Below are 13139 nucleotides of genomic sequence, written 5' to 3'. Positions count from 1 at the left end.
CGCGGATCCTTTGCGGATTTGGGGCACGTGGTTGATGCCCCCAAAGCGCAATAACGTCGCCGCATGGTGCGAAGGTGGTGGAGAACGTGTGTAAGGGATCCCCTCCCCACTAGCCCACATGGGGTTTAAATGGGCGGGAGGAGGAGCCAAGGGAACCATTTGCTCCTAGCCCTCGCACCGTGCTATTTCAACGCCCCTCCCTTCCCGAAGGGAGAGAGAGACTCCACCAGCACGTTCGTCATCGCCGCCGCCCGACGCGCCTCATCGCCCTTCCTCGCCTTTAGCATCTTGCCTCGAGCCGTCGTGTGGTGACCCCAACTTACAAGTCGAGACCACCAAATGAATGTGTACAGTGATCCCAAAGATCAATGCTCATTGAACACACAGATACTGAATAACAAGAGTCTTACATCAATGAATAATGTTTGATATGGATAATGACCATTATGGTCAAGTATTACATAGATAGGGCCATGAAGGCCAATCACACCAACACAACTAATAGTGGAAATCTTGGTAGTAAACGTGAACCCGTACCATCAGCCTTAACCAACACGCATTTTGACTCGGAAACGTCCTAGTTCGCGTGTCCGTACCCGATGATGAATTCTTCTCCATATTCTGGTTCCTCCATGTCTGGTCAATAAAATAACTAGTGGCAAGCCAATGAGTACTTTGATTGTACTCACAAACAGCCCATGATGCAGATTATGTAATTCAGTGAAATATGAAGTATAATGCGGCCTTTGTGGAAAGCAGGTTTAGAAATGCATAAACATGGTCATGTATTTAGATAGTCATGCATCAATAAGTAAATAGTAACCATAAGAACAGGTTACAGATATCAACACAAATATTCCAAGGACTGAACACCTCATGTTCATTCTCCATGCCAAGTCACCAAACTTGACCAAGTAATCACTTTCTCATGTAACACCCTTATACGTACGCAAACCTGGTTTATGCGGAAACGACTGGGCGTGGTTTAAGCGGCATTACCCAACTGTCCTTGACCATGGACACAACTATTCGAATAGTTTCACACTCTGCATAGGTTGTACACTGTACCCACGAGATCTGGGAAACTTCCGTGTCAACCACGACTCGCGGTATATAACATACCCGAGGTAAGTACCCGATCAATGCCTTCCCCTGACGATACTAGACAAAGAGTCCACTCGATTGGTACCCAGCCCACATGATGTATGTCTTACGAGCACCTACTCTAGACTGTATCATCCATGCCGGGACCAACGGTGTGCCCCGAACACGTAAAAACGGCATAGTCGTCCTACCTAGCACGACTCCGTCACGAGAGTGACCATATCACTCCCACCACTTGTAATGCGGGGTATTTCCTAGCACGACCAGAGTAATCAACGCAGGCCCGTCCCATAAGGGTTATCATGGTCGCACATGTAAGGTTGGGATGGTCAGCAAATCATAAATCTAATCCCTTTCCCGAAACCACTCACACAAAACCTTTTCGGTACACCACTTCTTTTTCAATTGGTCATCCAGTTCAACATCATCACCTTCGGCCATTAGTGGCACCCGATGGGGTTTTCGTAGAACTTTTGATATCACCTTTGTGTTACTATCACCATGCATCTGCTCAGCCTATCGTAGCACTACTATCTACTTGCCAACTTTTATCAGCTTGACCTTCATAGATGGTAAGGTCATGCTCAATTGCAAGTGCTCCAAAGGAGCCATCGCTAACACCATATCGGGGTGTACCGATTAATCATGGCTATATGCATTGGAATAAAGTAATCAACATGTCATGCATAAAACATTTTCTCGAACATGGTCTAAGGGCTGCTTGCCTTCATCAGCTAGGTATCCAGGGTCATCAAGGTCTTCGAGTCCAAGTCATTCGTCAATTGCTTGATCTATCGTCATAATAGCAATAATAATAATAATAATAATAATAATAATAATAATAATAATAATAATAATAATAATAATAATAATAATAAGGACCACAACCAAAAACAAAGTACAAACCCACATAAAAACTGTTACCTTTTTCTGTAAAATCCTATTAATATTTATCAAAATATTTGTTTCTGGTTTTGGGAAGAAAATTTGTAAAGTCTTTTTATCAAAAGATAAAAATACATAAACTAGGTTTTTAAATGAACCTGTGCATAAAAGTTTTCATAAAAAAATCCGTAAACAGCACTACTAAATACTACACAATTTAAAAAGAACTATGGTGGAAAAATATTTAAGACTGGAAAAGTAGCTAATCCTGTAGATTTCTTTCTAAAAATCAGAACGAAAATAAAAGAAAAGGTCCAGCTCACTGGCCTGGCTCGGCGAGCAGCTAGGCCGGCCCAGGTGGCCAACCGGCTAGCCAGCCAGCCAGCCAGCCCAGGCACGCGCGCACCGTCAGGTTTAAACGTGACGCTCTGGCCCCTGCGGCCAGCGACAAAGAGGAGAGAGAGAGGGGAAGAGAGGACACTCACAGGTGGGGTCCTCCTGTCAGGGTCATCTTCTTCCTACAGTCAAAGGAGAGGGGCGGCCCACCGGTGGCAACTCCGGGGTCCTCGAGGCGAGGTGAGCACGGGAATGGGCTCTTGGCACCTCTGCCTACCTGATGGGGGTCAAGGGGTCGACGGAGATGGCCTGAGTTACCGGTGAGGACGAGGCCGCGGCGGAGACCTTTTGGGAAGGTGCTAGGAACGGTGCTCCGAGCGAGGAGAACGATCAGGGAGTCGTGGAGAAGGCTCGGGAGGTCTTTGCGGTCAGAGGAAAAATGGAAAGAGCTCGGGAGCGTTCCTGTAGCCCGAGATCGACGGAGCCCCGATGCGGCCGCGCCTTGGTCGATCTTGAGTACCGGGGCTCTCTTACCTCAAGGGGTGCTCGAGGTGGTCAATTGGTGTGAAGAGGGAGGTTATGGTGGTGCGAAGGGGTGAGGGGGAGCCTTTATATAGGCGGGCAACGAGTCACCGAACGGTGGTGCGCCGGTGGTATTGCAGCGGCGGGAGGAGAGGGAGAGAGGGCTCGAGCACGAAACCGTGGTTTTGCGGACATATTTAAGGACCGTGTGGCATCTTCAGGAGGAGCACAGGCAGCCTGTCAACACGTCAAGGTGGCAGAGTCCTTCTGCATGCTTCGGCCACGCACGGGCACGCGTCGCCAGCGGCACATGAGAGGGGAAGAAGAATGGCCCGACGTTGCCCTAGACTCGGTCGTCGGTGTGGTCAAAGAGGGGCAACGAGTGGAGGCGAGAACCGGCCGGTGCTGCTCACCTGGGGCTCGGGGTGCACCTTGTAGCGCGTCCATAGCGCAGCTTTGGCATGCCACGGCATGCTGGCTGATAGTCTCCAATGTATCTATAATTTTTGATTGTTATATGTTTTGGATGTTTTGTATGCATTAATATGTTGTTTTATATTACTTTTGGGACTAACCTATTAATCTAGAGCTTAGTGCCAGTTTCTGTTTTTTCCACATTTTTGAATATTGAAGATAAGGTATATTAAATGGAGTCCAAACGAAACAAAATCTCCGGAAAGATTTTTCTTGGACCAGAAGACACGCAACAGACTTGGAGTAGGGGGCAAGGCAGTTGTTGGGAGGACACAAGCCTACAGGGCGCGCCCTAGGGGGTGGCCGCGCCCCCTGGTTGTGGCCCCCTACAGGTCTCCTAACCCTAATTCTTGGCCTATAAATTCCAAAATATTCCAGTATCGCCAAAAAGAGAGCCAAGAAAATACTTTTACGCCGCCGGAACCTCTATTCCCGAGAGATCCAATATAAGAGCCTTTTCCGGTAATTTGCCGGAGAGGGAATTTATCATGGAGGGCATCTACATCAACTCCATTGCCCCTCCAATGATGTGTGAGTAGTTCACCACAGACCTACGGGTCCATAGCTAGTAGCTAGATTGCTTCTTCTCTCTCTTTGATCTTCAATACCATCTTCCTCATGATATTCATGGAGATCAATCCGATGTAATACTGTTTTGCGGTGTGTTTGTCGAGATCCGATGAATTGTGAGTTTATTATCAGATTATCCATGAATACTATTTGAGTCTCTTATGAATTCTTATATGCATGATTTCATATCATTGCAAGTCTCTTCGGATTATTTGTTTGGTTTGTCCAACTAGATTGGTAATTCTTGCAATGGGAGAAGTGCTTAGTTTTGGGTTCAATCTTGTGGTGTCCTCGCCTAGTGACAGTAGGGTTAGCGAGGCACATATTGTATTGTTGCCATCAAGGGTAGAAAGATGGGGTTTTCATCATATTGCTTGAGTTTATCCCTCTACATCATGTCATCTTACTTAATGCGTTATTCTGTTCTTCATGACTCTAGATGCAGGCAGGAGTCGGTTGATGTGTCGAGTAATGGTAGTAGATGCGGAATCGTTTAGGTCTACTTGATACGGACGTGATGCCTATATGCATAATTATTGCGTTGGATATCTTCATAATTATTTGCTTTTCTATCAATTGCTCGACAGTAACTTGTTCACCCATCGTATTATTTTCCTTTATGAGAGAAGCCTCTAGTGAAACCTATGACCCCTGAGTCTATTTTCCATATCATATTTTCAGATCTATAAACTAAAAATACCAAAATTACTTTGCTGCAATTTATTTACTTTAGTTTTACTTTCAGAACTATCAATATTTTATATCTATCTCTATCAGATCTCATCCTTGCAAATAACTGTGAAGGGATTGACAACCCCTTTATAGCCTTGGGTGCAAGTGTTATTTATTTGTGTAGGTACTACTATTGGAGTCTCCCTTGTTCCTCCTACTAGATTGATACCTTGGTTCTCAATAAACTGAGGGAAATACTTTTCTACTTCGCTGCATCCCCCTTTCCTCTTCAAGGGAAAACCAACACAAGCTCAAGAGGTAGCAAGAAGGATTTCTGGCGCCATTGCGAGGGAGGATACATAGCAAGATTACCAAGTACCCATCACAAACTCATCTTTTGCATTTTCTTTATTTTCCATTACCCTCACGTTTTCCTGTCCCCCACTTCTAAAAAGATTTTCAGGAAATACCAAAAAGATTTGCCTTTTCATTCACCCTTTTTCTGTTCGTGTTTTATTTTGCTTCCTTGTGTGCTAGATTTCTTGCTTTTTCATGATGGCTCAAGATAATTCCAAGTTATGTGATTTTTCCACTACTAATAATAATGATTTCATTAGTACTCCGATTGCTCCCGCCACTAGTGCGGAATCTTGTGAAACTAATGCCGCTTTGCTCAATCTTGTTATGAAAGAACAATTTTCTAGCCTTCCTAGTGAAGATGTCGCATCCCATCTAAATACTTCTGTTGAGTTATGTGATATGCAAAAGAATAAATATGTGGATAATGAAATTGTTAAATTAAATCTATTTCCTTTCTCATTACAAGATCATGCCAAAACTTTCCAAGTATTGATTCATCGAATAAGTGTAAAATTATTCATAGAATAAGTGTAAATATGGTTTTATTTCCATGTACTTTCCACCCGCTAAGATTATCTCCCTTAGGAACGATATAATGAATTTTAAGCAACTTGATCGTGAGGATGTTGCACAATCTTGGGAGACGATGAAACTAATGATTAGGAATTGTCCAGCGCATGGTTTGAGCTTATGGGTGATTATATATATTTTTATGCGGGATTGAATTGTCCTTCTAGAAATCTTCTAGATTCAGCTGCGAGTAGCACTTTTATGGAAATCACATTAGGAGAAGCTACTAAACTCCTAGATAATACTATGGAAAATTACTCTCAATGGCATACCGAAAGATCTCCTACTAGTAAAAAAGTGCATGCTATGGAACAAATAAATACCTTGAGTGGAAAGACGGATGAATCTAATGAAATTTTTTTCTAGTAAGAGTTCTCCTATTTATCCCAATGATATGCATTTGTCTTCTTTGATTGGAAATAATAATGAATCTATGGATGTGAATTTTGTTGCTAGGAACAAATTTGACAATAACGCGTATAGAGGTAGTTTTAATCCTAGGTCGTTTCCTAGTAATTCCTCTAATAATTATAGTAATTCCTACAAAAATTCTTCTGGAAATTATAATAAGATGGCCTTTTATCTTAATAATAATATTAAACAATTCATTAGCTCTAAAAAATGTTTCAATCCTATGATTGAAAAGACATAGCTCAAGATTGATGATTTTTCTCTTGAGATTCATTCTTCAAAAATTAGATCTATTCCACCCAAGCATGATATTAATGAGTCTTTAAAAGCTACGAGAATTTCTATTAATGAGTGTAAAGAAAGAACCGCTAGAATATGTGCTAAGTGTGAATGGCTTGAAATGGTGTTTTCTCGTGATAATATTGACGAAGATCTAAAAGTGATTGGTGTGAAAACTATCGAATCTTTGTTTCTAGCATAAATCATGAAAAATATGGGACTGGAGATGAGTCAACTTTAGCTAAGAGGCGTCCCAATGATTCGGAGTTCATAGATCTTTGTGATAAGATTAATACAAGAGGGATGGAAGAGGTCAAAAATTCAAATAGCAATGAACCCACTCTTTCGCATTTCAAGGATTTTAATTATGAGAGTTGCTCTTTAATTGATTGTGTTTCCTTGTTACAATCCATGTTAAATTCTCCACATGCTTATAATCAATATAAAGCTTTTACTAAACATATTGTGGATGCCATGATGAAATCGTTTGAAGAGAAACTTGAGTTGGAGGTTGCTATACCTAGAAAACTTTATGATGAGTTAGAACCTACTATTAAAATAAAAATTAAAGATTATGAGTGCCATGTTTTGTGTGATTTGGGTGCTACCATTTCCACAATTCCAAAAATTTAATGTGATGCGCTGGGATTCCATGAATTTGATGATTGTTCTCTAAATTTGCATCTAGTGGATTTCACAATTAAGAAACCTGCGGGAAGGATTAATGATGTTCTTATTGTTGCAAATAGGAATTACATGCCTGTAGATTTCATTGATCTTGATATAGAATGCAATCCTACATGTCCTATTATTCTTGGTAGACCCTTCCTTAGAACGATTGGTGCAATTATTGACATGAAGGAAGGTAATATTAGATTCCAATTCCCTTTAAGGAAAGGTATGGAGCACATTCCTATAAAGAAAATAAGATTACCTTATGAATCTATAATGAGAGCTACCTATGGATTGCATACCAAGCATGATAATACCTAGATATATTGCATTATGCCTAGCTAGGGGCGTTAAACAATACCGCTTGTTGGGAGGCAACCCAAATTTATTTGCTTTGCTTTTGTTTTTGTTTCTGTTTTTGTGTGTTGCACATATTATTACCTGTGTAATAATTATGTGTTCTTGTTTTCATTAGTGTTTGAGCCAAGTAATACCTTTCGGATGGTCTATGGTTCTTGCAAGTTGATTTTGCTGAAAAACTGAAATTTTCTCTCTCGGTCCAGGACTTTTATAAATTCACTGGAACGTGCTTTTGATCTGAAATTTTTACACAAGACTGGTTTACAAAGTGCACGGATCTTTCTATTTTTTCAGAAGTTTTGGAGTTACAAAAGTATTCAAGTAAACCGATTGCTACAGATTGTTCTGTTTTTGACAGATTATGTTTTCTTTGTGTTGTTTTCTTATTTTGATGAATCTATGGGTTGTATCGGGGGTATGAACCATGGAGAAGTTAGAATACAGTAAATATTACATCAATATAAATAAAGAATGAGTTCACAACAGTACCTAAGTGGTGATTTATCTTTCTTATACTAACAGATCTCATGAGTTTCCTGTTGAGTTTTGTGTTATGAAATTTTCAAGTTTTGGGTAATGACTTGATGGACTATGGAATAAGGAATCGCAAGAGCCTAAGCTTGGGGATGAACAAGGCACCCCAAGCCATATTCAAGGATACCAAAGATCCTAAGCTTGGGGATGCCCCGGAAGGCTTCACCTCTTTCGTCTTCAATCCATCGGTAAATTTACTTGAGGCTATATTTTTATTCACCACATGATTTGGGTTTTGTTTGGAGCGTCTTCTATGATATGAGTCTTTACTTTTTAGTTTGCTACAATCATCCTTGCTGCACACATATTTTGAGAGGGAGACACACACTGAATCATGAATTTATTAGAATACTCTTTATGCTTCACTTATATCTTTTGAGCTAGGCCATGTTGCTCTACTACTTCACTTATATCTTTTAGACCACGGCGGTGTTCTGGAATTATTAAACTCTTGTACTTCACTTATATTATTTTGAGAGTTCTTTAAACAGCATGGTAATTAGTTTAGATTATGAATTTAGTCCTAATATAACAGGCATCCAAGAGGGACTTAATAAGAACTTTCATATTAAGTGCATTGAATATGATGAGAAGTTTGATTCCTTGCATATAGTTTTGAGATGTGAGGATGGCAATATGAGAGTCATTCTAGTAAGTAATTGTGAATTAAAAAGAAATACTTGTGTTGAATCTTGTGATTCCCGTAGCATGCACGTATGGTGAACCGTTATGTGATGAAGTCGAAGCATGACTTGCTTAATGATTGTCAACCTTTGTGTGGAGGTCGGGATCACGAGATGGTTAACTCCTACCAACCCTTCTCCTAGGAGCATGCATCTAATACTTTGGTTCGATAACTAATAGGATTTTGCAATAAGTATGTGAGTTCTTTAAAACTAATGTTGAGTTCATGGGTTATACACACTCTCACCCTTGCACCTTTGCTAGCCTCTCTAGTACCGCACAACTTTCACCGGTACATTAAACCCACTTTCCTCAAAACATCCACCATATATTTTCCTCAAAACAGTCACCATACCTACCTATAATGGCATTTTTGTAGCCATTCTGAGATATATTGCCATGCAACACCACCGCCCCATTTTTATGACACGCACCATCACTTCCATATTGCTTGTAGAGTCATACTTTGTTCTAGATATCAAGTTGTAATCTGTTGAGTTGTAAGTCAATAAAAGTGTGATGATTTGCATTATTAGAGCATTGTCCCGTGTGAGAAAAATATGACGGAAGCTATGATTCCCTCGCAAGTTGGGATGAGTCTCCTGACTTTACAAAAAAAAGGCCAACGATGCCCATAAAAAAATAAAAGAGGCCATAGAATCCCATCCAAAAATATATAAAAAAATAAAAAAAAATGAGAGAAAGAAAGAAGGGACAATGCTACTATCTTTTTCCACACTTGTGCTTCATAGTAGCACCATGTTCTTCATAGAGAGTCTCCTATGTTGTCACTTTCATATAACTAGTGGTATACATCTTTTGCACAACCACTTAGTTTTGTTTTTGAGCTTTCATACACTTATACCTCTGGTGCATTTGTTCCATGGTAATCCCTACTCACCCGCATTAATATCTATTGTTGTGCATCTCCATAGCCCTTTGATATGCCTAGTTGATGTGAGGCTATCTTCTTCCTTTCTTTTTGTAACCTCCACAACATTCTATTCCACCTATAGTGCTATATCCATGGCTCACGCTCATGTATTGCGTGAGAGGTGAAAATGTTTGAGAACATAAAAAGTGTGAAACAATTGCTTGATTTTCACCGGCGTTGTGCATGATTTAGATACTTTGAGTGGTAAAGATGGAGCATAGCAAGACCATATGATTTTGTAGGGATAACTTTCTAAGACCATGCTATTTCAAAAGGAAGCAATTACCTTATTAGTATGCTTGAAGTATAATTGTTTTATGTCAATATATACTTTTATTTTGAGTCTTATGGATCTGAAATTTTCATGCCACATTAGAGAATATTACATGGATAAATATCTTAGGTAGAATTTCACATCAAAAGTTTTGTTTTTATCATTTACCTACTCGGGGACGAAGATGAATTAACCATGGGGATGTTGATACGTCTCCAACGTATCTATAATTTTTAATTGTTCCATGCTATTAGATTATATGTTTTGGATATTTTATATGCATTAATATGTTGTTTTATATTATTTTTGGGACTAACCTATTAATCTAGAGCCTAGTGCCAGTTTTTTCTTTTTCCATGTTTCTGAATATTGCAGATAAGGAATATTAAACGGAGTCCAAACGGAATAAAATCTCCGGAAAGATTTTTCTTGGAACAGAAGACTCGCAACATACTTGGAGTAGGGGGCAAGGTAGTTACTGGGAGGCCCCAAGCTCCAGGGCGCGCCCTCGGGCGGTGGTCGTGCCCCCGTGGCTTGTGGGGCCCCTGTAGGTCTCCTAGCCCTAATTCTTGGCCTATAAATTCCCGAATATTCCAGTATCACCAAAAAGAGAGCCACGAAAATACTTTTACGCTGCCGGGAGCCTCTGTTCCCGAGAGATCCAAGGTGGGAGCCTTTTAGGGTAATCTACCGGAGAGGGAATTAATCACGGAGGGCATCTAGATCAACTCCATTGCCTCTCCGATGATGTGTGAGTAGTTCACCATAGACCTATGGGTCCATATCTAGTAGCTAGATGGCTTCTTTTCTCTCTTTGATCTTCGATATCATGTTCTTCATGATCTTCACGGATATCTATCTGATGTAATACTCTTTTGCGGTGTGTTTGTCGAGATCCGATGAATTGTGAGTTTATGTCAAATTATCCATGAATATTATTTGAGTCTCTTCTGCATTATTATATCCATGATTTCATATCTTTTCAAGTCTCTTCGAATTATTTGTTTGGTTTGGCCAACTAGATTGGTAACACTTGCATTGAGAGAAGTGCTTAGTTTTGGGTTCAATCTCGTAGTGTCCTCACACAGTGACAGTAGGGATAGCAAGGCACGTATTGTATTGTTGCTATCGAGGGTAAAAAGATGGGGTTTTCATCATATTGCTTGAGTTTATACCTCTACATCATGTCTTCTTACTTAATGTGTTACTCTATTATTTATGAACTTAATACTCTAGATGTAGGCAGGAGCCGGTCGATTTGTGGAGTAATAGTAGTAGATGCAGAATCCTTTCAGTCTAATTGATACGGACGTGATGCCTATATGCATAATCATTGCCTTGGATATCTTCATAATTATTTGATTTTCTATCAATTGCTCAATAGTAATTTGTTCACCCACTGTATTATTTTATTATATTACACAAGCCTGTAGTGAAACCCATGGCCCCCGGGTCTATTTTCTATATCATATTTTCAGATCTATAAACCAAAAAAACCAAAATACTTTGCATCAATTTATTTACTTTAGTTTTACTTACAGATCAATAATTATTTTTTATCTATCTCTATCGGATCTCATCCTTGCAAATAACTCTGAAGGGATTGACAACCCCTTTATAACGTTGGGTGCAAGTGTTTGATTATCTCTGTAGGTACTACTATTGGAGTCTTGCTTGTTCCTCCTACTCGATTGATACCTTGGTTCTCAATAAACTGAGGAAAATACGTATGTTCTATGCTGCATCACCCTTTCCTCTTCAAGGGAAAACCAACACAAGCTCAAGAGGTAGCACTAGCGCTCTCTGGCACGTCTTCGTCGTGCATGAGGTGTCTGGGAGATGGGGTATAGATGCTCCTTAGATGCTAGGGACCGAGAAAAATCAACCTGGCCTAGGGGAGAGAGTTAAAGTGGTGTTGACAGCCTTGATCCAAGAGCTAGAATGGAGATTTTGGCTCCCTCTCATTGAACCATTGATGGGCCACTCGTGTGCAGTTGAGGAGGGGCACAGGCCATATGTGACAAGAGTTTGGAGCAAAAGGAGTAATTGTGGTCGTTGCTAGATGTAGTTTTTTAAATCTTGCAGAAGGTGTTTGATGCATGTTTGGGGAAGTTAACCTCCTCCAAATGCATTGAGAGCTAACAGGATTTGGTCTTGGATATAATTAGGAGGCTCTACCAAATTTGAGCTCCATTGGACAAGTTTGGCAATGTAAACTTGAAAATACCCACAAATGGGTAGATCTGTATTCTTGTGAGAAGGAGAAAATAAGTTCCCACAAATCCAAATCTTGGCATGATCTCCTTATTTGTGGTATTGGGCGCTCCTGCAAAGTTTGAGACCAAATGGACAAACTTGGCAATTTAGAGTTGCTCCAACTTGATTTTGGACAGAAAGGGTTCATAAATTATTTGGTGAATCAAATCACCTTAGATGGAGGTGAAACTTTGCATTATTACCAAATATAGCATGTGGGGCATGCTAGAATTTTCTGGAAATTTATTGAGAATATTTCCTTTGGAAATAGTTCAAAAGGTTAAAATAGACAGGATTGGTTTTCAAAGGTTAGCTCAAATATTTTGAACAGGACTAGGGGTTGAAACTCTTATGTATGAAAAATATATGTCCTCCGACTCTTCCTAAATTTTCTCAGATTTTCTAAGGTAGGAAAATAACTTTTCACCCAGAAATACCATTTCCGGCCTTAGAAAAGGACATATAAATAAAATAAGAAAATGACTTTAAAAATAATAATATTATGGTTTTGAAGAGTTATATTAATAATAGGATCAAAATACAATCTTTGGGTGATGGAACTCCCTTTAATTCAGTGACTTGTAGTGGAAACCTTAAAGCAAGGTTTTGGTTTACCAAAATAATTAAAAAGCATTTTTATGGAAATAATATTTTATAAAAACAGTTTTTTGAGATCTACTCACAAGCACACATTCAACAATGAAAATCAAGGCACTCATGGCATTCACTAAAAAAGTTTTAATTTATACCAAATTTTGAAAGAAAGACAAAGTGAGGTGAAAACATGGTGTGACACACCTATCCCCCTTGATGATCGATGTCCTTATAAACATGGTGTGACTTCATCACTCGTCCGACAGATTCCTATGCTAGGTGCTAAAAAGGTATGGAAACTTGGATCTAAGGTAGCCTTCACGCTCCCATGTTGCTTCTGCCTCGGTGTGTTTTCTCCACTGGACCATGAAGTACTTGATGGTATGGCTTTGGGTACATCTCTCGGCTTCGTCGAGAATGCGGATCGGTCTCTCGCGATAGTTGAGGTCTGACTAAAGGTCAATGCTTGATGATCGATGTCCTTATAAAGATCTATACGGCCTAGCGCTTGAAGGCACTTCCTGAGTTGTCACACGTGGAAGACGTTGCGCACACCCGAAAGTTCTAGAGGTAGCTCCAACTGGTAAGCAACTTCTCCAGGCCTTGCAGTGATCTTAAAAGGTCCATTGTACCTTGGAGCAAGATTTC

This window comes from Hordeum vulgare, chromosome 3H (genome assembly GCF_904849725.1).
Source record: "Hordeum vulgare subsp. vulgare chromosome 3H, MorexV3_pseudomolecules_assembly, whole genome shotgun sequence".
Taxonomy (NCBI): domain Eukaryota; kingdom Viridiplantae; phylum Streptophyta; class Magnoliopsida; order Poales; family Poaceae; genus Hordeum; species Hordeum vulgare.
Note: the sequence above shows the minus strand (reverse complement) of the source record.